Source organism: Caretta caretta, chromosome 3, assembly GCF_965140235.1.
Source record: "Caretta caretta isolate rCarCar2 chromosome 3, rCarCar1.hap1, whole genome shotgun sequence".
In the NCBI taxonomy this organism is placed as follows: Eukaryota; Metazoa; Chordata; order Testudines; family Cheloniidae; genus Caretta; species Caretta caretta.
In genome coordinates this window covers 13771083-13796115 of record NC_134208.1, presented here as the reverse complement: position 1 = coordinate 13796115, position 25033 = coordinate 13771083, and positions in this window count along the sequence as shown.

Here is a 25033-nt window from a genome sequence, read left to right as displayed (position 1 = left end):
AAAAGGCAGAGCCTTGTCTTTTTTGTCCAGGTAATTAATGGTAATTTGAATATTCTTTGAGTCTGGAGGTTGGAGTTAATGATTTGAATTGAGTCTCCTCAGATGGTTAATGACTCAAATTAAAGTTTCAATAGAATCCAGAGACATACAAGAAAGGAGAAAAAAGTCAACTCTTTTGAAGGAGTTCAGCTGATATCAGGGTTAGGGTCATGGAACCAATGTGTTAAATCCAGTGATGTTATCTGTTGTAACTTAACTCAGATACTTGGGGCCTGATCTAATGCCCATAAAATTAAATGGAAAGACTCCTTTTGACTTCAGTAGGCTTTGTATCAGGACACTTGACCATAGGTCCCTTCCAAACACTTCTGACTTTGTTTTCTCAGAGTACAATTCAGTTCTGAAAATATTTCCACTTTGAGCATTTCAGGAGAGATATTTTTACCTTGAACACCTCACTCAACCTCATGGGATCCCTCAATATTGTGGCAAAATGACGGATGTTCCTATGGTGGGTCCCACTCTTTTCTTGGTGCGGGGCTAGGATGCCACCCATTGCCCCTGCTCTTGGGGTGCTGAGGGCCCCACTAGTGGCCCAGAAAGGTGGTAGAGAAGGGAAGCGTGGGAGGGGTCTGGGTTTGCTCCTCACTCTGAGCCCCAGCCCCTCTCAACCCCTGCGGGTTTCTTACCCTCTTCCTCCTTGGGTTGGGTTACCCTCAGTCCTTGATGCTGGGAAGGGAGTCTCCCTGTCCTGCTGGGGCAGGGTCTCCCTTTCTTCGGTTCTCTGTTCTTTCAAGTCTCAGCAACACCCCTCCAAACTCCAGTCCTCTCTCCTTCCTCACACCCCTCTGTCTGCCTGAAGCAGGGGGGTTTATTATGTTTCTGACAGGGCCTTAATTGACTCCATTTAACCTGTAGCAAACCTCCCTAGTCTACAGGGAACCACACCTTAATTAGCCTAGCGCTTATATATTTCCCTTCTACCACTCCTATATAATCCTCTATCACTGTGTTTGCACAATTCATGGTGCTGTTATCATTATTAATATTAACAGTAACAAACAAACTATCTCTGTGCTATCAAAGCTCATTGAAGTCAATGGTAAAACTCCCAATGACTGCAATGGGTTTTGGACCAAAACCTATTGGACTAAAGTAGCTGAAGGGTGGACAGCAGGCAAATGTAACATCCACTGTGAGTGATTTGGGGAGTGACATGTGTCTTGTTGGCTCCATAGGAGTCTCTTTGTTTTCCTGTGTATTGTGGGAGATGAGATAGGATGACAAGGAATGGCAGGAAAGATAAATAGATAGGAGTGATGGAAAAGGGGGAAAAAGGAACAACAGAGAGACATATTGGGCAAAACGGGAAAAAAAGTAAATAGGAATGAAAACATGGAGAAGAGGATGGAGTGCTGGTCAAGTGAGTCTGAAGGTGAATGGAATGTGGTAACAGAAGTCACAGCAAACAACTGGTGATGGTAATTGCACTTAGTAATATATGCTGATTTCTGTGAGACATTATGCCTAGTCATTTAAATCAGGATGCTGAAACATTGGTCAACTCAGGACCTAACTGGCGATATGCTGAAGGCATGGCACCTGATTTTGCATCAGACTAGGTGGATTTGTACTCCCTGCATTTTTGATATGGAGTTGCAGCCTATGGAGACTACAGGTTCCAGCATGCATTGCTTCAACGGGCTCAAGGGGGAGCATTGTATGTTACAATCTATAGTGGCTGCACTTCTGGATTAAAAGTGAGGGGCAGGTATGGGCTATATGGAAGCGTATATTTGTAATGTGTTCCATGCTTTGGCAACTCTTGTTTTGTAGGATATTCTTATTGTACTCCCGTTTATGTCAATGGCAAAACTCCCATTTACTCAATGTAAGCAGCACAGGCTTAATTGGGAAAAAGAGCGGGCCCATAATACGAGCACTTTTCAATGCATTTCACTCTCCTGCTTTCCCCATGAAGATGCTTACGTGTTCAGATCTCAGCTACAAACCCTTCTCTATCCAATGGGGACCTCCCTCTCCTGCTCCTCTGATGTCTGAATGTTCATTTGCACTTTCCACACATCCAGAAGCAAGCACCAGTCTGACAGAAAATGAAAAAAAAATGCTCTAAGTGTCAGTCGATGCTGTAGGAAAAAATAAAACAAACCCACAAAACAATGTATCAATGCTGGACTAGGTGTCCTCCACGGTATGTCTTACAGAGCCCAAACATAGCATGTTGCAGAATAAAAAGGCATTTTTACATGCAGAAATTCTGACAAGTCACCTTTTTTTTTTAAAGATAATCACAGCTCTAATTTTTTAAAAAATTGACAACACTGATAGTCTACAAAATATAAAGGCTGGGGAAGAAGGGACTGAAAGTAAAAATACTTTCCCCTCCCCTGAGATTTCCTTAAAAGAACATTAAAAAAGAGCTTTTGCTTTTGAATGGATTTGCTCCCTCTCCCTGCTATCCACCCTTTCTTCCCAGTCACAGAATTGTTCTTCATTTGAGAGATAGTAGCCATATGATAATGCTGTTTTTTCAGAGCCGTTTGGAATCTTTGTTTTCAGAGAAGAGGCCCAGTAGGCACAATTTGGGACTTGTTATTGAAGACAAACTAACATCCCCCGAAGATTTTCAAACACTTCATGCCAGAATGTGGTATTTTAAAGCATTTCCCATCTCACATAATTGGATGCACGTGTCTTAGCAAGAGAGATGGTTTCAGCAAATATAAAAATTAATGCAATTTTTTTGAGATGGTCTCACAGGAGATTTATAGATTCTGTCCATAATGTTGAGGAAGATAAGAACTGTTGAAATCAGTTAGGACTTGTGCATATTGCTTTAAGACCACTGACCTAAGCTAAGATAGTTATAGACAAGGATGGCGTTTAGAAAAAGTTGCCATATTAGTATTCATCTTGTATCCAAAATGAGCATAATCATCATCTTTGGGAATATGTGTTCCATCTTTATAATTTCCTGGGATGGTTAATCAAATAACTAGTAAAACGTATTGCTAATGTTTGCATAATAATGAAAAAAAAATTCTCCCTATTTCAGTGAAAAACAAATGAACAGTCAATATAGGACTACAGGCAATGATAATAATTTGAACCCCTTTGTCATCCAGACATGTTATAACCGAGATATTTTCTAAGTCATTATCATATTTAAAAGTTTATCTTGCACAAATTTGTATCCCTCTGGGGGCAAGGTGATGACTGGGGTTAAGACATTATTGGATGCCACCATGAATACTTTTGAACATTAAAACAGAGTGGAAAAGGCTGGCCACTGTCTTTCTATCCACTTACTCGGCCTCCACCACCACAGCATGAGCACCTCAGAACAATAATGAATTTTCTCTCATAAGGCTCCTGTGAGACAGGGAAATACTATTAGCCCCATTTTTACATATGAAAAACAGATGCATAGAGCGAGTAAGGAAGACATCCTAGCACTGTAAAACTCAATGGAACTTTTGCCATTGATTTCAATAGGCCCAGGATTTCACCTATAGGGTGCATCTACACATATGAGTGTACACGGATACATGTACACTGTTGTGCCATAACCCTCTACTGTCCACATCTGAATCGCCGAAGGACAACCTAGTGCACGAAAGCTAGCATGTATGAGTGGTGTGGGTACGTACACACCTCTGCTGTGGCATGGACCCATGTCCATTCTACAGTGCAATGTGGACACAGGCAAGGGGTATGTACCAGGTCATGGGTATCAATAGTCCTTCAGGGCCATTCCCACAATGCACTGATCCTTTTTCTGCTTGTTCCTTACCCTAAGGTATAAAGGTCCCTGACTCCTCGTTGCCTGCAGTACTAGCAACCCGTGCTGAGCACTTTCAGTTCTCCCATGAACTGTATTGATCAGCACTGGTGATCACGGAGCATGTTCCAAGAGCTGCCGCCTGGTCTCTGGAGCACAACCAGGTGCTGATTAGTGTGTGGGCAGAGTACACCATACTTCATGACTTCGCCCATATCGGCAGGAACGTTCACCTGTACCGGGAAATTTCATGAACCCGGGTATCCACCAGACTCCGTCCCAGTGCATGAAGGACCCTCAGACTCCAGCAATGGAGGGTGAAGGTCTCAAACAGTCACTCTGGATGGGGACCTAGCACATGCCCTCACTTTGATGAGCAGGACCAGGAGCTCTGCAGGGCTGCGAGTACTGAACCTGAATTCATTCACGACCCTCTCTTCAACCCGGCTGGCCTCATTGTATGAGGGCATGCCAATGAGGGGAAGGCCGATGAGGAAGCAGGGACCTCAGAGGAAGTCCCTGGAGACCTGGAGAAAGAGGAGCATGTTACTGTGCACTGCTACCTGGAGGACTGGGTTGGGAAAACCCCTCTGAGGATTCATTTGCGGTGGACTCTGAGCTGCAGTAGGAAATGGAATCCGAGGCTGGTTGTTTATAATACATCCCCAGCACTCCCTGAGAGTATCCCCTCTTGTTCCAGTAATACATGCCTGAGGCCTGTCCCCTCACTACATCCCACCCATGCTCCACTCCGACATGGTCCCAGAGAAAGATGTAGCTGTAAATCAATGATTTTTATTGAAGTCTCATGAACCTCCGTAAAGTGTTCAGAGTAAGCTATAACAGAGTATTAACAAGCAGCTCCTGTGTCTGTGCATTTTCTGGCCCACACTGATAGCAACAGCCTCTGAGCCGCGTGAAATTGGGGGGGACAGGGAGGGACGGACAGAAGAGGCGGTGGGATTTTAAAAGGCCCACATGGGGGAAAAAATGAATAGCTGTGCAAAACCCCAACACTACCCTCCTTCCACCCTCCACCCCATCTTTCCTTCTCCTTATGAATGGGAACTATGCAGAACGGGGGTGAGGGTGATTGGTGGCCTGTGTATGAGACAACCTAGGTCCCAAGAGGGAAAGGGAACCATTGGTTTGTGCGAGGAAAATCAAAGAGGTCCATGCTCCCTGTGACCATTTCAAATGTTTTGTACCATTCCCAGGTCCTGGTGTCTGTCCTCTTCCCGATGCTGAGCCACAGTGCAGAAGCCAGGAGAAGTAAGGGTCAGTGAAGCATCTGCTCTGGCAGTTCCACAAACAGAATGCCATGCCCCCTAGCAGTGGAGCGGCGACTGGCTAGCTGTGTTAATCAAAAAATTCAGGGAAAGTTACATACACTTGTGGTGCTATTCTCTTTCCCTGTCCCTTTCAGTGATGTTCGCTTGACACAGGGACCAGAGTTTCTGGTGATGCAGTAGGAGTTGATGAGCATTCTTTGTGGTTCTCTGGTCCTTGTTCATGGGAATTCCACCTGCTATCTTAGATTATGATCAATTTCCTCTCGAATTGCCACCCAGCCCAGAAGTACAATTCAGCAAAATTTTGTTGTAGCAGAAATTCATGCTGGTTCTTCAGGTTTAAGGGCAGGGATAATGTGCTTGTTCCATCTTCGTAGCTTATCAAACCCTCCACTCAGCAATGTGTGGAAGAGTCACCGTGAGCAAAAACATCTCTCTGGTTTAGGTGGCAGGGTGTCCTCGAAAGAAGTGGAAAGTCACTTGTCTTTTCCATTCTGGTACTTTCAAAACTCCTCTGTTCTCCAAATGGTGCCCAGCCGTCAAAGAAGAAACAGGTGACTGAAGGAATCGAACCACATCCCAAACTAAGCTCCTTGATGTATTGTATACATGACAACATTTTAACATAAGTAATGCAGGTATCTCACCATTTTTACCCTCAGCTCCTTTCTCATGGGCTGCAGAAGTAGTTTGAAGAAAGAAGGCTGTAACAGCTACATTCCTGAGATATTAAAAAGTATCAATATTGTGGCCTTCAGTTGCACAGTTATGTTATGTGGTAGATTTCTTAGGATCATTCAAAGGAGAAATGAAATGTAATACTAGCCTTGTGTTTGCCTTGGCAGGACATTCTAATTCCGACAGGGAACACATTCTGCTGGGATTGCAGAGACAGGAGAGGCAGATGCCAAAGGACTCTGGAGGACCTGCTTGTTGGCATAGACAGAAAGAGTCAAGCAGTCGGACTTGCATAAGGAAAGGGAGTATCGGGTTCTTCTTCAGCATGAGGCATCCCTGCAAAGGGAGAGACAGCACAAGCAATGGGCTGTGACCACAGGGAATAGGAGTGTGCACAGAGGGAGAAGATGGTGCCCTCATGCAGTCCCTAATTAACTGGTGGTGGAACACTTTCGGGGCCTGCAGAGCACAGAGTAGGAAGACAATGAGCTCCAGGATGGATCCTGTTCCCATGGAGCAGCCTTTGCTCAACACGCAAACAACACAGGCCAAGGAAACAAAACTAAAATACACTGAAGATCTCTGACACTGATACAACACCCTGCTCCCTCATGCCCACCCAACCATTACCACTGTCACCCCTAGAAGTACTCATGCCCTGGGTGTGATCGTGCACAGCAGTTGATAAGCACAGTGAACAATGCTGCCAGAAAACATTGTGAGGAAGAAATATGAGAATTCCCTCCCAAAGTCTTCCAGAACTTTTTAAAAATTATGGTAAAAATGCTTAAGTGCTTCCCATAAGCCAACCCCAAACAGTGCAGCTAACATAACAATAAGCATTGCTAAATGACGACATTACAGTGTATTATCTCTCACCTCAGCACAAAACCTTGGCCAAATGTATTAACCTGGTGGGCCCTCCCACAATTGTCTTCTTTCAGTCAGCACATTAACACTGCATGCAGCAGATCAAAACTTACGGAGGTCTCTCTCAAAAGAAATATGTGGTAATGCTCTATTGAGCTTGTCAAGCGTCACTATGGCACTAGAATAGTGTCCCTTGGCACATCCCCATGTCATTTTCTGGTTCTCCACTGTTCCAAGATGTACAAGTGTAATAAACCCAGTTATACTTTTGGCCTTCACTACATCTCCTGGCAAGGAGTTCCACAGATGGAAGGTGCGTTGTATGAAGAAGTACTTCCTTACGTTTGTTTTAAACCTGCTGCTTATTAATTTAATTGAGTGACCTCTGGTTCATGTGTTATATGAAGGGACAAATAAAAACTTCCTATTCACTTTCTCCACACAATCCATGACTTTATAGACCTCTGTCATATCCCCTGTTTAGTCGTCTCTTTGCTAAACTGAACAGTCTTTTTAATCTCTCCTGATCTCCCTCATCATTTTTGTGGCCCTTCTCCATACTTTTTCCCAATTCTAATATATCTTTTTTGAGATAGGGCGACCAGAACAGAGTGCAGTATTCAAGCTGTGGCCCTACCCTGGATATATAGAGTGGCATGATGATATTTTCTGTCTTATTCTCTATCCCTTTCCTAATGGTTCCTAACATTCTGTTCGCTTTTTTGACTGCTGCTGCACTTTGAACAGACATTTTCACAGAGCTATCCACAATGTCTCCACCCAAAACTAGAATATTTGCAAGGGTTCACTTGCCAAGTTTACTTTTACTTAAAAAACAAAAGAAAACAAAGAATTGCACAGATTTTTAGGTGTCTCTCTCTTCGCACCTCTCCACCTCCATTTTCTCATTTTGAAGCTAAAATAACAGAATACTGTGAGAAAAGCTGTTCTCAATATTTCTGGCCTGACTAAAACGAGGAAGTGCTGGAAATCGTACAAAAACCTGATCTTGTGAAATTTTCATGCAGCAGTCCAAGGGAAAAAAATGGTTTGACTAAGCTCAGGTATCCATCCAAACTTTTGATCCTTATCCAAAATGACCCAATCAATTAACTTCTGCATTATACCTCTCTAGAAATTAGAGATGAAAAAATCCTGTTAATCCATACACACTTGTCTATTCCAAGATTATCCTCTACATTATCTTCGCTAGTAGCTTGTCCTGCCTAGTTTAAATAACTATTCTCCAAGGATGTGGGTGTGACACTCTACACCTTAGGGGAGCACCCTGTAACCCCCATATCCATCCATCCATTTGTATATAATTGTGATATTTCATATAAAGCATGCCACGTGAGGTATCGTGGGAATGGTTATGATCTGCTGAAATGTACTGTTCCATCTATATATGTATATCATTAATGCATATGAAGTTATGAGAATTGTGTTGTATGATTTTCTCTAAAATATGCTGTGGGTTTGGGAAGCGCCTGGGTACTAGCTCCCTAAAGACAATAAACAGGGGGATAACCAACGCCCAGGAGGATGTCGAAAAACCATCAACAGCCATTGTCCAGCAAGGGAGCTAAAATGCAATGACTCACCTGCACAAGGCCACACGAGGGGAATTGCTCAACCTTGCCTGGTAACTCAGCAATGCCCACCAGACATGCCTGGACTTATGTTCTCCAAGCACATGGACTAAGGGTATAAAACAAAACACAGTGCCCTCATGCTTTGCCTTTTCTCTTTCCCCCACCAATGCTGCAAGAAAGAAGGACACTCAGAAGACTGAAGACTCCAACAGAGGAGACTGGCCCAGGTTTCAAGGGTGAAACCTGTGTACTATGAACTGTGGTATTCAGTTGGGTGAGCAAAACTGCTTAATCCAGATGTTGCCCAGTCTAATAAGCTTGAGAGTTTAGACTGCGTGCTTATAATTTATTTTCTTTTGGTAACCACTCTGACTTTTTCCCTATCATTTATAATAACTTAAAATCTATCTTTTGTTTTATGGTTTATTTTTACCAGTGAGTTTGCCTGAAGTGCTTGGTAAACCTGCTCAGGTTTACAAAGGCTGGTGTATATCCACTTTCCATTGATGCACTGGTGAACCAATTAATAAACTTGCATTGCTCAAGAAAGGGTCTTGAACAGTTCAAGATGGTATATTCCTGAGGTACAAGCCTGAGAGCTGGGGGGATTTGGCTGGTGCCTTTCTCTGTGTGATTCATGAGTGGCTCTGGGAGCATTCATGCAATCTAGCTGGGTGGGGGGCTTCACATGCAGTTGTGCTGAGTGATAACAGTGCCTGGTGGGGTTTGCTGCTTGTCACTAGCAAAGCATTGTGAAAGACAGCCCAGGCTGGAGCATTAAGGGGGTGCAGTGGTCCCACAGACCTAGGCTGCATCCCGGAGATCTCATCACAGTGAGTAAAAGTGATTGTTGCTGACTAATAATACCTTTATCACATGCCCTTCTCTCTCATTCCTGGTTTTTACATTCTGCTGGAATCTGGTACATGCTCCATTTCATACAAATCAATTTGTCATTAAAAAAAAAAACACACCAAAAAAGCAATCCAATGCAAAGTTACAGATTTGTTAGTGTTTAAAGAAAGACTTTTTAACTCCCTTCAGAATGGAAATTAAATATGCTGGCAGATTTCATAAATTATTGCAAAACTGCCACCATTTTCCTGGGACCCCATTTGTGAATATAATCACTGTAGTACAAGAGATGTTTAACTAGTAAAATGATATCATTTTAAACAATTTCTCATTGGAGCATCTGCAACTTCCATTAATTCATTGGTCGGATTCTGATCTCCGATACATTAGTATAAATCTGAAGTGACTTCAGTGGAGTTTTTCTGGTTTTACATCCTTGTCCCAGAGAGCAGAACTGGGTTCATTGATTGATAATGGCACTCAGTACCTCACAGGTCAGGGACCTAGGACAGTGTAATGAAAGATACACCCTGTTTTGGTGTATGTCCCCTGGGGGTATTCAGTATCATCTACTGCAAGCATTAAAAAAATTATGCCATTGCCTTAAAAATCATGAGATTTTAAAAAGAAAACACCAGATGTCAAGATTCACAATAAAATCATGACCGTTGGCAACAAACCAAAAGTAAGTTTTTAGCCCTCTGAAGAAAAGCTTAGAAATATAATCTGAGTGAACCCTAAAAGTTCAACAAATATAATGCAAGAAAAAATCCAGAATGTATTTTTAAAAACAATCTTATGAATTTAAAAGCAATCTCAGGATCTTTGGGGTCTGACATGATTTTTGAATGTTTGCGGCTGACATTTTGATGCACCTAACTCCGGACATGAAAAAACAAAGCCCATTCACCTCATCCATGCAAATAGTCTGATGGAAGTAAGTGGGACAAATTCATTAGAGGGTGAATTTGGCCCATCAGGATGACTCATGTAGATAAGGCAAACTGATTTTAGCTTGAAGTCTAAGCAGCTGATCACAATGTTGAACAATCAACATCCTCGTTTTACACTGAACAAGGCCCCATATCAATGAAAAACAAGCACAGTGTGACCCAGAAACCCCTCAGCAAAGGGTCCCCTTTTGTTTGCAAACATCGCTCACTTCAGACCTGACAAACTCCCTACATCAAACACATTCTTACAGGATTTTTATGCAGAAAGAGTAACATATAAAGTATCTACAGAAAGCTCATAACTTGTCAAGTTTCATAATCATTGTGAGATATACATACAGGTAATGTTTAAGGAACAATTTATGTATACTGCAAGTATGCTGTACAGGCTTGAAGTAGAAATTACTCACCAGGAGATAATGTGTCTTGGTGATGGCCCATTCAAGCAAGGGGGAGTTGTCACCCCACCTGGCTTGGCCTGAGATGCAATGTAAGGCTTAAATGTTTAGCCTTGCATAAGTACTAAGATGTTGAATGGGGAACCATGAGAAGAAAGAACAAACAATCCAAAGCACTTAAAGGTAAAAAAAAAAAAAAAAAAAAAAAGCCCTTTGCAACATGACAGGGGTTCGCTGTGACTGTAAATAGAAATAAAAGGCTGTTTTCAGTATAACACACAGGAGAGAGAAGCACACTGATCCATTCACTGAGGACAACCTCTTGTGGAGCAGGGAGTGCTTTCATGAGCCTTTGGATCCTGGTTCCTGAGAAACTAGCCAGCTCGGCAACAGACTGAACTTGGTGTGTGTGTGTGTCAGGGTGTGTGTGTGTGTGTGGGGGGGATGAATCTAATTTATTAGATATGAAAGGCAACCATTGATAAGTTTAGACCCAGGTTTGGAATTTATTATTGTGTTTTGTATTGTAACCACTTGTTTCCACCTCTCTCTTTTCTAGTGAAATCTTTATTCTTTCTTAAATAAACCTACTTTTGTTTTCTTATAAATACTCAGACCTGCTGTGTTTACTCAACTGCGGCCTGGGTCCAATGGCTCCTCCCCATCAGTAGAAGGGGCTGGTCTCTAGCTTTGGGCGGGCCTAGACCTGCCTGTCCCAATACCACAAACAGTACAAGTGCTGTGTGGTTTACAGGAGCGGCAGTTTAAGGTAAAACTAGAGTACTTTGCACCGCTGGATGCAGAGGATCTGAATTTCTGTGAGTAACCAGTGTCAGGGGCTGGATATCACAGGGGAATGATTCAAAGGGACTAAGGATTGGAGTGCACTTATTGTTAACCTGCAAGGTGAAATTAGGGCTAGCATAACGCAGAGGAGAGTGCATGAGTGGCTGAAAGGAGCTGACGCCCAGCTACTACAAGAAAGTGACCCACTCCCTGGAGGCAGGCAGTAACAAAGTGACTTATTTCTGGGTGCCCCAGAAACCTTGCTTGGGCAGAAATCCTTTGTCATTGACTGCATTCCTGACATTTGACTCACTGCGTGGATGATGAGATTCTTCAGAGGACAGAAATAAATAACTGGTCTCTGGATTAAGTTTAGAAGTGTGTGCAACAAGAGTGATGTAGTGGTGGGAGTCTGCTATAGACCACCGGACCAGGGGGATGAGGTAGATGAGGCTTTCTTCCGGCAGCTCACGGAAGCTACTAGATCGCATGCCCTGATTCTCATGGGTGACTTTAATTTTCCTGATATCTGCTGGGAGAGCAATACAGCGGTGCATAAACAATCCAGGAAGTTTTTGGAAAGCGTAGGGGACAATTTCCTGGCGCAAGTGCTAGAGGAGCCAACTAGGGGGGGCGCTTTTCTTGACCTGCTGCTCACAAACTGGGTAGAATTAGTGGGGGAAGCAAAAGTGGATGGGAATCTGGGAGGCAGTGACCATGAGTTGGTTGAGTTCAGGATCCTGACGCAGGGAAGAAAGGTAAGCAGCAGGATACGAACCCTGGACTTCAGGAAAGCAGACTTCGACTCCCTCAGGGAACGGATGGCCAGGATCCCCTGGGGGACTAACTTGAAGGGGAAAGGAGTCCAGGAGAGCTGGCTGTATTTCAAGGAATCCCTGTTGAGGTTACAGGGACAAACCATCCCGATGAGTCGAAAGAATAGTAAATATGGCAGGCGACCAGCTTGGCTTAATGGTGAAATCCTAGCGGATCTTAAACATAAAAAAGAGGCTTACAAGAAGTGGAAGGTTGGACATATGACCAGGGAAGAGTATAAAAATATTGCTCGGGCATGTAGGAATGATATCAGGAGGGCCAAATCGCACCTAGAGCTGCAGCTAGCCAGAGATGTCAAGAGTAACAAGAAGGGTTTCTTCAGATATGTTGGCAACAAGAAAAAAGCCAAGGAAAGTGTGGGCCCCTTACTGAATGAGGGAGGCAACCTAGTGACAGAGGATGTGGAAAAAGCTAATGTACTCAATGCTTTTTTTGCCTCTCTTTTCACTAACAAGGTCAGCTCCCAGACTGCTGCGCTGGGCATCGCAAAATGGGGAAGAGATGGCCAGCCCTCTGTGGAGATAGAGGTGGTTAGGGACTATTTAGAAAAGCTGGACGTGCACAAGTCCATGGGGCCGGACGAGTTGCATCCGAGAGTGCTGAAGGAATTGGCGGCTGTGATTGCAGAGCCATTGGCCATTATCTTTGAAAACTCGTGGCGAACGGGGGAAGTCCTGGATGACTGGAAAAAGGCTAATGTAGTGCCAATCTTTAAAAAAGGGAAGAAGGAGGATCCTGGGAACTACAGGCCAGTCAGCCTCACCTCAGTCCCTGGAAAAATCATGGAGCAGGTCCTCAAAGAATCAATCCTGAAGCACTTGCATGAGAGGAAAGTGATCAGGAACAGCCAGCATGGATTCACCAAGGGAAGGTCATGCCTGACTAATCTAATCGCCTTTTATGATGAGATTACTGGTTCTGTGGATGAAGGGAAAGCAGTGGATGTATTGTTTCTTGACTTTAGCAAAGCTTTTGACACGGTCTCCCACAGTATTCTTGTCAGTAAGTTAAGGAAGTATGGGCTGGAAGAATGCACTATAAGGTGGGTAGAAAGCTGGCTAGATTGTCGGGCTCAACGGGTAGTTATCAATGGCTCCATGTCTAGTTGGCAGCCGGTATCAAGTGGAGTGCCCCAAGGGTTGGTCCTGGGGCCGCTTTTGTTCAATATCTTCATAAATGATCTGGAGGATGGTGTGGATTGCACTCTCAGCAAATTTGCAGATGATACTAAACTGGGAGGACTGGTAGATACGCTGGAGGGGAGGGATAGGATACAGAAGGACCTAGACAAATTGGAGGATTGGGCCAAAAGAAATCTGATGAGGTTCAATAAGGATAAGTGCAGGGTCCTGCACTTAGGACGGAAGAACCCAATGCACAGCTACAGACTAGGGACCGAATGGCTAGGCAGCAGTTCTGCGGAAAAGGACCTAGGCGTGACAGTGGACGAGAAGCTGGATATGAGTCAGCAGTGTGCCCTTGTTGCCAAGAAGGCCAATGGCATTTTGGGATGTATAAGTAGGGGCATAGTGAGCAGATCGAGGGACGTGATCGTTCCCCTCTATTCGACATTGGTGAGGCCTCATCTGGAGTACTGTGTCCAGTTTTGGGCCCCACACTTCAAGAAGGATGTGGATAAATTGGAGAGAGTCCAGCGAAGGGCAACAAAAATGATTAGGGGTCTGGAACACATGAGTTATGAGGAGAGGCTGAGGGAGCTGGGATTGTTTAGCCTGCAGAAGAGAAGAATGAGGGGGGATTTGATAGTTGCTTTCAACTACCTGAAAGGGGGTTCCAAAGAGGATGGCTCTAGACTGTTCTCAATGGTAGCAGATGACAGAGCGAGGAGTAATGGTCTCAAGCTGCAGTGGGGGAGGTTTAGATTGGATATTAGGAAAAACTTTTTCACTAAGAGGGTGGTGAAACACTGGAATGCGTTACCTAGGGAGGTGGTAGAATCTCCTTCCTTAGAGGTTTTTAAGGTCAGGCTTGACAAAGCCGTGGCTGGGATGATTTAACTGGGAATTGGTCCTGCTTCGAGCAGGGGGTTGGACTAGATGACCTTCTGGGGTCCCTTCCAACCCTTATATTCTATGATTCTATGATTCTTTTAAGAACAAAGGCTGAAGTGAATATTTAAAAGCTGTACTGTGTTTTGATGTTATTATAGCAATCAAAGTAATAAAATCATAGTAACCAAGCAATGAAAAATGACTTCAAAGGGTAAACTGTCTAAAGAGGATGTGACAACTGCAACCGTTCAGCTGTATTTATGTATGTAATTTATAACATTACATACACACACATATATTTATATCACACACAAAAGTATGTTAATTTAAGATTACATAGGGAAAAATCAGAAGAAGATCAGGAAACACAAAAATTAGTAACCTTGACTCAGACACGCTGCATGTACTATATATTTGATAGACTTAAGAGCCTGTGCACTAGCCTCCAAACTTACTGCATAATCAAAATGTCCTCTTCTTCATCCATCACCACTCCTACCCTTCTGTGTTTTCATAATTTATGTCCTGCTCCTACACTCAGATCTCCTAGTACAGACCCATAAGCCCTTGCAGAAGTCCAGTCAAGTCAGTTGGACTCCATATAAATACATGGTTGGAGCTAGTGGGTCCCATGGGATTAGGAGTCTGGAGCGTTGGGTTCCATGCCCAGCTCTGCTACTGACCTGGTGTGTGTGACTTTAAGCTAGTCTCTTCACCACACTGTACATCTGTCTCCCTTTCTTTCTCATCTGTTTATATTGTAAGTTCTTCAAGAGACCATCTCACACTATGGGCTTGTCTACACTACCACATGGGATTGATCTAAGATATGCAACTTCAGCTACGTGAATAGCATAGCTGAAGTCGATGTATTTAGATCTACTTACCGCGGTGTCTTCACTGCAGTAAGTCAACAGCTGATGCTCTCCTGTCAACTCCACTTGCACTCCTCATTCTGGTGGAGTACCGGAGGCAACGGGAGAGTGCTCAGCAGTCGATTTATCGCGTCTATACTAGATGCGATAAATCGACCCCCGCTGGATCGATCACTGCACGCCGATCCGGTAGGGTAGTGTAGATAAGTCCTATGTGTTTGTACTTCGAGAACAATGGGCCCCTGATCTAAGTGATGACTTCCAATTGCAACTCCAATACCACTACTGACAACATACTTCTTCAGGGTAAGGAATAGATCTTTGTCTGTATCGTAAAAGTACCATACACATTTGTGGTGCTACATAAATTAATAGCAATGGGGCAGATTTTCAAAAAGCAGTTATGTGGCTGACTCCACTGAAAATTGCTCTCTATTAAATTCCATACTCCCATTTACAGAACTCCTTCCCTGGGGACTGCACCTTGACACAGCGGGAAGGCTTGTGAGATCCACTGACCCTGAGACCTATGCCAGTGGGAGTTTTAACTGCTGGTAGGGGCACCCAACACAGACAGGTAAAAGGATAGGAACCAGATGAGAAGTAGTTCACTAGTCCTGGCTCCAGATTGGGTGATAAGCCAACAACCCATCCTTGTAAAAAAATTAAGTTATGGTATTACAACTGCCCTCTTGGTGGGCACACCTGGGACTGAACTAAGGACTTCCAGATTGAAAAGCATAAACGTCTGCAGCTTGAACTTAAAAAAACAAAAAACTGTTTATCTGAGGGCTGTAAAAAGTCATATCCTGCGTGGTCACAGAGCGGGATTTATAACACACATTCACCAGTGGGTTCCAACAGAAACACAATAAGGTAGCCATCCTGGCAAACTGAATGATTGACAGGGACAGCAGAGCCTTGTTCATGCCCTAAGCAATGTCTGGCAACATGGGAAGGATTCAGATTCAGCTAAAGAAAACTGCATGCTCAGAACTATCCCTGTGTAGAGAAATATTTTGATTGCTGATGTGTCACTCCATAGGCATTACTAATTTATTTCCCTATTAATTGATGGCAAAGCATTGACAGCTTTTCACCATTAGTTCAATCATTGCTTTATTAAATTAATAGTAATTAAATGCTTCACTCCTGCCTGTTGAGTGTTAGACCAGGATATCTAGACAGGTCATTAGTTTTAGAGAAGCATGGTTAGGACCACATATTAAGCAATGAGATGCTTATTGACACACCGCTGATGCTAGAATTAATAATCACACTAACTTGAATCTAATGAATAATTCATAGTGGAAAATCCAAAACAATTTGCTGTAGTTACCAGAGGAGATGTAACTTAAGAAACAAGTCACAAGATACCCACAGCTTCAACCAGGGGAAATCATCAGAAACACAGATAGTCACTAGGGGCGGGGGGAGATACTTGGAAGAGTAGTGCCAAAAGAGACTCATGCTGATGATAGACACCAAATTAGATATGTGTTTGAGTGTGCTACAGCAGGAGAATAGAAAAAATGATTTGGGGAGGCATACACAGAGGCAATACATCAGAGGGCCAGGCTAGGAGAGAATCATATTTCTCCACTAAGTGCTGATGAGAATACACCTGGGATTCCAGATTGAGTTCTGGGCTCCTCTGAATCAGAGAGATCGTTATAAATTAAATGGAATTTACAGCCTGATCAGTATTGAAGTTTTCGTGGAGTTCAGTGAGTGCCGGGTCAGACCATTAGGGTGCATCCTCACCGCAGTGTTATCCTGTGATTGTACTTGGGTGTTGTCCCTAGTGCCCTGTCCACACACAAAACCCTCTCACTGAAGATAAGTGGTGTTTTTAACCCAGGTTAGCTGGTGTGGGTTAGAGCCTGGGTTCCACTTTCAGTAGGGCTGGCAATCTGCCTACTTTGCAGTGAGGACATAGGCTAAATCACTCAAGTGCTGCTAGTCCTCCAGTGCCTTCCCACAATTCTTTCCTTGTGCCCAGAAGGACAGATGAGTTCTCCCACAATTCACTGGGAAAGAATTACAGAGTATCTCAGCTCACTGCAGCACAAGGAACCATGGGATCTGCCTCTACAAGTCCTAGCGACGCACAGGGAATACAGCACTCATGAGGACTCAGTAACTCAGGTACGGCTATGCAACATGGCTGCTCCCACCAGAGGTAGGCTAACCTAGGTGCAGATTGCCTAAACTAACTCTGTCATGAAGACAGATCCTTGCAGAAGAACAATAAAATAGCAGTGTAGGTTAATGGAAAGGGCACTAGACTGAGACTCAGGACACCTCAATTCTATTACACTCTGTCCTTGTTTTATGCCACATTGAGCTTCTCTGTGCTATGGTTTCCCCTCTGTGTAAAATGAGAATGCTATTTGCCCATTTTTCTAAAGTGCTTTCAGCTCTATGGATAGAAGAGCTATATAAGTGCAAAATATTATCTGGGAAGGATTGATTTATGAGGAAAGATTAAAAGGACTGGCCATTTTCAAGTATTTGAAGGTTGTAAACAACAACAAGGGAAAAATTATCTAGGTAGGCATAGCAGCTAAGAATAATGGCATGAAATGAAGCAAAGGAAAACAGACTGAGTATGGTGAGGGGGAGGATCCTACTAGTGAGATATTCTAAAGCTGAATTTCTTCAAACTTGTCTCATTTTAAACTAGGCTAGGGAAAACACCTGAACGTACACTGTAGGACACAACCTTGCATTTTCAGAGGCACCGAGAACTCATAACTGAAACTGACTTCAGCGAGAGCTTTGAAAAGAATCAGGCTACTTTTACTTAGGTGCCTAAATAAAGCCCCTAACATTAAATTTCTACATTGGAACAATTTGGCTGAGCATTCCCTGCTCTTCTTTTGGAAGGCGGAACCCTGGGTGTTCTGCAGCATTTCACAGACACGAGTTACCTATCTACATTCCCTGCTTCGGTTCAGTCAACTCCAATGTTTCCCCAATTTGGAAACAGACGGGAATGCCATTCTCCAACAAATCAGTCCAACACCTGGGTGGGGTTGGAAGTCTTCTTCCAAACGCTGCTGTCACCATGCCTTCGCTAGTCATTTATGTACGAAGCTCAAATGCTAGCAAGAGGTTTCTCAAAGTTCATAGAGTGTAATTGTTACCTAAGGCTGGAAGATTCTGCTCTGCTTTCTAAGTTATTTAGCTCCAGATAATTTATGAGATCACTGAGGAGGGTGAAAAATTGCTTCTCCTCTGACTTGTTCATGTTCACAACAGACAGGAGAAGGGGGTTGCTATCATGAATGATTTCCGTTAGTCAGCTGCATTCAGTCATTTTGCAAAAACATGATACTGGAAGTACTGAAAATAGCTTCAGAGGTGGGGAGAGGGGTTGGGGCTGGCTACTCCGACTTTTTAAAGAAACTCAGTAAAAGCCATTGTTTATCCTATCAGAGCTCTTCCCATGGATCTTACTCACAGGAGGTAGGACCTGGCTTAGAATCAAAGAAGTTAGATACGGCATCTCAAATATAGGCTTTGCAAACAGGGAATCATAAATGGTAAAATAGGGAGGAAGGATAGTCTTGTGGTTAAGACACACTCATGGAATTTGGGCAATCTGGGTTCAATCTTTGGTGGTGTCCTAAACTTCCTATGTGAGGTTTACAAAGATATCCATTCCCAATTACATAGCTAATAAAGGGCTAGATTTTCAGAAGTGCTCAGGATTCAGCAGCTCCTGTTGTAACATTTCAGGCAGATTTTCAGCACCCCAATACGGTGTGTTTTTATGAAAGTCTGGTCCTTAGTCTCTCTGTGCCTCAGTCCCATATCTGTAAATTGGAGATAATAATACTTACTTTTTGTCTTGGTTATTCAGATTATAGGCTCTTAAGGGCAGGGACTGTCTCTTACCCTGGGTGTGCATGAGGGCTGATCAGATTTTTTCTGTCAACACTGTTTTTTTGATGAAAAATTAGTTTACTTGACTAAGTGGAATTTTCTGTGGAAAGTTTCTGCTTTCCATGGACAACTGGCACTATAATAATATGAGCAATAGTAATATTCAAGAGTCTAACAGTGAAACAAAGTAGGTCTCTGTTCATTTTTGTTTAAGGTTTTGGAGGAAACCTTATCAGAGTAGTAAACAAGTTACAAGACTATTCTGTAGTAATGAACCCAAACACCAGTAAATTGTAGGGTTTATGGGCCCAAATTACAGTTTATTTAATAGAGGAAAAGAAGCATTTCCCCTACCTCATTGTCTGTGGTTTCAGAATAACTACTTGTATCCAACCAGAACGTCAATTCAATTTGAAAAGCACACTGAGCGGAGGTTGTTTTTACCTCTCTTTCTGTGGCTTCACCATGGCACCAGTTCAGAAGTTCCATCAGGAGGGCTGTGATGGAGATAAAGTTGACTGCAATAGAAAGAGACAGCTTGTCTGTACAACCCTGACTCCTGTTGGTGAGATGTTACTCGCACAGATATTCGCACTTGGTGTCCAGAGAGCTATCTCTCTGTGAGTAACTGCTCCCTAGTGCAGTTAGGGTTGGGCTCTGAAAATGATTTAGCACCAATTTGGTCAGTAACAATGGGAAATAGTGTACCAGAAGTCTCCATTCAATACTTGGGGATATTAGAACAGTAAGGCCCAATGAAGTTACTGCTAAACAGGGTCCAAATGGCAATATTCAAATATAAGCCAAATAGGTCAAAATCCAGCAAATGTGCTTAACTTTAAGTACGTGAGTAGTCCCATTGACTTCAAAGAGATTATTCATGAGTTTAAAATTAAGTTTGAGTATTTCTCTGGGTTGGGGCCTTAGTCCCATTGGTTTCAATAGTACTACTCACAGAGGAAGGGTGATGGAATCTGGCCCCATGTGAATTAGCTCAGGGTTGCACAATCTAGCCCAGCGATCTGGGTATTATTTCTATTAGAGGGTCACACACACTGTTGTTTCTGTAACCTGAAAACATTGCATAAACCAGGGGCTTCCCTCCACTCTTCCCCACAAATTCCTTGTGTGCCACCCTCTCATCTTCCTCTATTTCAGGGACTTCCTGCCACTGCTAGGGGCTCTATGTCCTACCCGTGTCCACATTCCCCCATACAAGGCCTCTGTGTGGCCTTCATTCTCCTTTCCCCATATGCTAATAGGACTGCTCATGGAGTAAGGTACTAATCAGTACAAGCAAGGATGGCAGAGTAAAGGCCAAACCAGAGTAAAATAAGCAGGGGTTACACACAAGAAACAGGAGTAGTCTGATGTTCAAAGCCCAGTTTTGCTACTCAGGGCTCAATACTGTTCCCACTGAAGTCAGGGAGCAAACCAATGTGGTCATCAGTTGCTTGATTTAGTTCCAGCCTTCCCAGGGAAGACGCAGCCAATCAGAGGGCTGCTGCAGGAAGTCTCCTGAGCTCCCCCCACCCCATCTCCTCAGCAGCTTAGAGAAATTTTTGGTTAGGGGAGGGCGGGAATGGGGACAACAGAAAGAGCCCTGGCAGCTCAGGGGAACGTTACTCCCTTCTCTCCTCTCTGCTCCTGCAAACAATGAGGTCAGCCTGCTCCACTCTCTATCCCTGCGATACCACACCTGGGAAAAGGAGAATTAGACTCTACTGTAGAGTCTTGGGTCCCCGACGTCGGAGACGGATGAAGACCTCCTGGAGCTGGAGGAGGAGCAGACGTGGGGGATGGGAGGAAGATATATGCGGGGGGGTGTGCATAATTAATTGCTGGACAGTAGGATAGGCAGATGGGGAAGCCACAGAATTTAATTATTTAGAATTTGGGGGGTTGGGAAAAAGCTGGACCATCAGGCAGAAAGTTCCCGCAGTGGGAGCCAAAATTTCCAACTCTCCCTAGTGGGAGTGGAGAGTTGGGTGGGAAGAGTTTTAAAAAAAATCTGAAGTTGGAACAAAAGATACAATATCTTTAAAGAAACCTCATGATATTTGTTGCTCTGACTTCTGTTTTCTGATCTTCTGAGTCCCGTTCTTTATCGGTCCTTAAATACTAGTAATAAATGTGATTAATAATAAGGATTGGGCCTTGTTGTGAGCTGAGTGAAGTTGCATGTTTACGCACTGCTCTGTGCCTCTGTTTCCCCACACCATAAAGTGAGTGCATAAATAACCACCTTACTGGGCAGTTGTGAAGCTTAATTTAGGCTTGTGAAGCATTCAAGCTCCTCAGACTGCCAGTGCAAATGATGATAATTATCATGCAAGCAATTGCAACAAAAAGTTGGGACGAGAGATTCTCTTTCTATAAACACGTTTGACTTATTAGCACTAGAACTTGCAAACAAGATTAGTATTATCAATAAATCACCATGTTCACAGAGGAGAAACAAGACAGAACGGCTTGTTGCTGCGGCATATATAATGACAATAGGTACCTTAGCAACGGTTCTAACTGTACGGCAACAGATTGTGCCCTAAAGCAGTAAATATCCTGCACACAAGAGGTTATTTAGCACTTTTTTAAAAAAAAAATTAAAAGAAAGTCTAGTCATTGTTAATGTTGTTTTCAGGCTAGAAAGAAAAAGAGCATAAGTGGTAAGGGGAAAGAGGAGGAAAGGAGTGGAGGAAAATTATGGACCTTTCAAGATTAAGACAGCTCAATCAGCTGTCAGGGTAGCCAGTCAGAATTGTGCATAATACGTGTTGAGAGAACGGCATGTTTTCTAAATCAGTACTTATGCACACAGCAAAGTCCTTATGACACGTACATTCTCTTGTGAGTTTTGTTTTCAGCCTGTTTAGTTTGCTGACAGCTTTCTCACTCACTCACTCTACCTAAGGACCCAATCCTAGGGAAAGCTCAAAACCCAGTCCTACTCCAGGTGGAGTCAATGAGATCCCCTGAATATGGATGCTGGATGTAGTTTCCAGTACTGATCCTTCACTGTATTGCACTGGTATAATTCAATGGAGTAATGCAGTGAGTGGGATAAGGCCTCAGTGTTTGATGCTGTGCAGAATTATTCATACATAATGCCATCAGTACGCTAACAGCCACTAAACTAAGATTTCAGGAGGTGAATGGGCTCATGAATACAAGCTTAAAAGGTAATACTGTCATAATAGGGGCTATTGTCACATTCTGAGACTGGCCAGAATAACTGGCATTTTGGTTTAGCACAGGGATCGGCAACCTTTGGCACGCGGCCCGCCAGGGTAAGCCCTCTGGCAGGCTGGGCCGGTTTGTTTACCTGCTGCATCCGCAGGTTCGGCAGATCGCGGCTCCCAGGGGCTGTGGTTCACCGCTCCAGGCCAGTGGGGGCTGCGGGAAGTGGCGTGGGCTGAGGGATGTGCTGGCCACCTTCCCGCAGCCCCCTTTGGCCTGGAGTGGTGAACTGCAGGAGGTAGAATCAGTGGGAGCTGCGCTCGGCCGAACCTGTGGACGCGGCAGGTAAACAGATGAGGGCGCTCGGGTGAACTAAGCTAATTCCCAGGATAGCCAGGAGGAGGTGCTACAGCAGTAATTCGAAATCTGTCGCAGTCCTATTACCCTCTTCCTGGATTGTGTTTAATATTAGACTGCAAGCATTTTGGAGAACTAGATAAATTAAAACCACTAGAAAAAAATCATGGAGGATGGGTCCATCAATGGCTATTAGCCAAGATGGGCAGGGATAGTGTCCCGAGCTTCTGTTTGCCAGAAGCTGAGAATAAATAACAGGGAATGGGTCACTTGATGATTACCTGTTTATTCCCTCTGGGGCATCTGGCTTTGGGTACTGTCGGAAGACAGGATACAGGGCTAGATGGACCTTTGGTCTGACCCAGTATGGCCGTTCTTATGTTCTTAAACTTTTATTTTTCTTTTTGTTCTTTTATATTTTTAACAGTGTCCAAAAATTCTAATGAAAGATCAAAGCCATTTGGCCTGCAAAACTGAGCTAGAAGTCTTCCCAGCACATGCACTGTCCCAGTCATCTAGCACTTTTGCTTCCAATCTTATGGAAACCAAGAAATAGTTCTCGTCAAATACCCATCCTGCTCCAACAAGGCTAGACATGCTTTAGATAAGGTTAAGGAGCCCTTCTTCTTGGGCCCTATATTTAGGGTTGCCAGGCGTCCAGTTTTTGACCAGAACACCCGGTCAAAAAGGGACCCCCTGGCGGCTCCCGGCCGGGCCATTAAAAGTCCGGTCGGCAGTGCAACGGGGGCCTGGGGCTAAGGCAGGCTCCCTGCCTGCCCTGGTTCCTTGCAGTTCCCGGAAGCAGCCACCAGGTCCTGGCAGGCCCTAGATACATGGGTGGCCAGGGAGGCTCCATGCACTGCCCTCCTCCCTTTCCCCCCGCTCCGAGGGCCAGCTCCGCAGCTCCCATTGGCTGGGAGCCGCGGTAAGCGCCGCTGGGACCCCGCAGCCCCTCCCGCATCCCAACCTGGAGTCCCCTCCTGCACCCAAACTCCCTCCCAGAGTCTGCACCCCCCAGAACCCCAACCCCTGCCCCAGCCCCTCCTGTACCCCAAAGCCCTCATCCCCGGCCCCACCCCAGAGACCACACCCCCAGCTGAAGCTCTCACCCCCTTCTCCACTCCAACCCCCTGCCCAAGCCTGGAGCTCCTTCTTTCACCCCGAACTCCTCATACCTGGCCCCACCCCAGAGTCCATACCACCAGCCAGAGCCCACACCCCCTCCCACACTCCAAACCCCTCGGCCCCAGCCCAGAGCCCCAGATCCAGCCTCTATTTCTGGATTTTCCACTGAACTGGAGAAAGTTGCTTCTTTTTTCTGTGCCTTGGTTTCTCCATCCTTACAATACAGGAAGGATGCCTTCCTTTGTAAAATGTGTGAAGCTGTGGGACTTTAGAAGTGCGATGTAAAAGCTGGGTATAATTACCAGTGACCTCACTGAATCAGCAGGACCTTCAGCCTTTTGCTGGGCCCACCACCTCCTAACAGGGTGGGACAGGAGGAGAAACCTTTTACTCTATCACAGCACCTGAAAAAAAATTCACATGTTCTGAGCTCAAAAACAAAACAAAAAACCTTTTCTGTTTGGTGCAGTAGGAAGGCATTCCATAGAATCATAGAATACCAGGGTTGGAAGGGACCTCAGGAGGTCATCTAGTCCAACCCCCTTCTCAAAGCAGGACCAATCCCCAATTAAATCATCCCAGCCGGGGCTTTGTCAAGCCTGACCTTAAAATCTTCAAAGGAAGGAGATTCCACCACCTCCCTACGTAACACATTCCAGCGTTTCACCACCCTCCTAGTGAAAACGTTTTTCCTAATATCCAACCTAACCCCCCCCCCACTGCAACTTGAGACCATTACTCCTTGTTCTGTCATCAGCTACCACTGAGAACAGTCTAGATCCATCCTCTTTGGAACCCCCTTTCAGGTAGTTGAAAGCAGCTATCAAATCACCCCTCATTCTTCTCTTCTACAGACTAAACAATCCCAGTTCCCTCAGCCTCTCCTCATAAGTCATGTGTTCCAGTCCCCTAATCATTTTTGTTGCCCTCCTCTTACCCACAAGCAATCCCTCTGCCTGCTGTGGGCTGAGGCTTGACTTGCTGTTCCAGCCAGATAGCATAACTATTCAGAGACAAATTGCCATCAAGAGAGATGGTGTTATCTATCTAGGTATCACTAGCATACTAATAATACCCCTCATAGTGCTGCCATATCAATTCTCTGAGTGGCATCCCACAAAGAATAGCAAAGACAATGCAACTGACCCCTGTGAGACTAAAACACCCTCAGGGCAGATGAGAAATTACCCAACATCCTCACTTACTATAATATATTAATAGTCTGCTCTCTTTTGACCCTTAGATACTGCTGTTCTTAGTTGATTTCACATTGGAAATGATGACAGGGATAGCAGCAGGAGATGAAGGGGGTGAACGGGGAAGACTGGGTTTGTATATATTGAGAGGGAACTCTAATGCTAATTGTTTTTCAAATAAATGCCCCAAACCAAAAACAAAAGCCCAAAATGTTATAAAGAAGAAGAGCACCTGCTTAAGTGGCACTGGCCAGCAGAACTGAAGGCTCAGTGCTGCTCAAGCAGTGAATCAATTTCACATTTTCACACACAGTCAGTCCCTTTGTGGGCAGTT